The sequence below is a fragment of the Rhinolophus sinicus genome, chromosome 18, assembly GCF_057876585.1.
Source record: "Rhinolophus sinicus isolate RSI-liver-muscle chromosome 18, RSI-T2T, whole genome shotgun sequence".
Lineage (NCBI taxonomy): Eukaryota > Metazoa > Chordata > Mammalia > Chiroptera > Rhinolophidae > Rhinolophus > Rhinolophus sinicus.
Genome location: NC_142518.1, coordinates 43,032,863 through 43,033,965, shown reverse-complemented (window position 1 = coordinate 43,033,965; position 1,103 = coordinate 43,032,863).

Below are 1,103 nucleotides of genomic sequence, written 5' to 3'. Positions count from 1 at the left end.
TTCCTGCACCAGATTGAGAGCCCGTATGTTTCAGCAGTTCTGTTTAGTCCTCCAGGGATCCACCCAGATATGTGGGGCCAGGGGCGGGATGAGTTGTGAGAGGTAGCCCAGAGCAATAGCGGCGACCACCACCAAAACTGGTACTGCTTCCACAGCTCCCTCCCCTTTGCCGGATCTAGTTGGGCTGCGAATCTGTGTTTGCAGTCCACAGTTCTCAGAACAGCAAATATTCCGTTCTTTTGATCTGACATGCTACTGTTGCACTTCTATCACCGGGCAGGTGGGGGTGGGGTGAGCTCTGGGAGGGTAGGGATGAGGCGGCTAGTCTCTAAGGCTTCTGTTCTCTGCTCAGCAGTGAGGGCTTAAACCACTGTTTTTAGCCTTCTTCCCTCATCTTTTCTCTGAGGTCTCTGCCATGAGCGGTGGGTTCAGCCATGTTATATGCTGCCCCCTCAGCCGTGTGGGCCATAAGCGGAGCCCCAGCAGTCCGAGTTCTGCCCTCTCCCGCAGCTGCAGTAGTTCTGGGATGCAGCGAACTCAAAGCACTGAGCTAGGTCTGCGTCCTGCGCCCGCATGGCTCTATCTCTGCACTTCTCCCTTCCCTCCTCCCCCCTCGTGCGATTTGCCAGCCTTTAGGTGAATTCAGTAGTGGGCCTCTTCTTCTTGCCTGTCTGCTCTGCAGGGAGTTCTTTGTGGAGTTATTGTTGTTCGATTAGTTATAAATTCCAGGGAAGCATACAGAGGCTCTCCTCATATTGCCATTTTGATTATTTTGTGTATATTTTTGTAAGAGTTTTTCCTTGTGGTTAATATGCGGTTCATATATATATCCATCTATTTCTGTATTAGTCTGTTTTAAGCTGTTAGGCATTTAAGGTCACACACTTTCTAAAAACAGTACATTTTTACCCCTCTTCTATGCTAAATATTTTTGACTTCACGTTTTATGTCTTTTTGTTTCGTGTACTCCCTGACTATTTACTGTAGTTATAGTTAATTTTGCTTCTTTTGTCTTTTAACCTTATGAGCTCTTCAAGTGTTGATTCTCTGTGTTTACTACACATTTGCCTTTACCAGTGAGGTTTTTTTTTAAAAAAATTTTC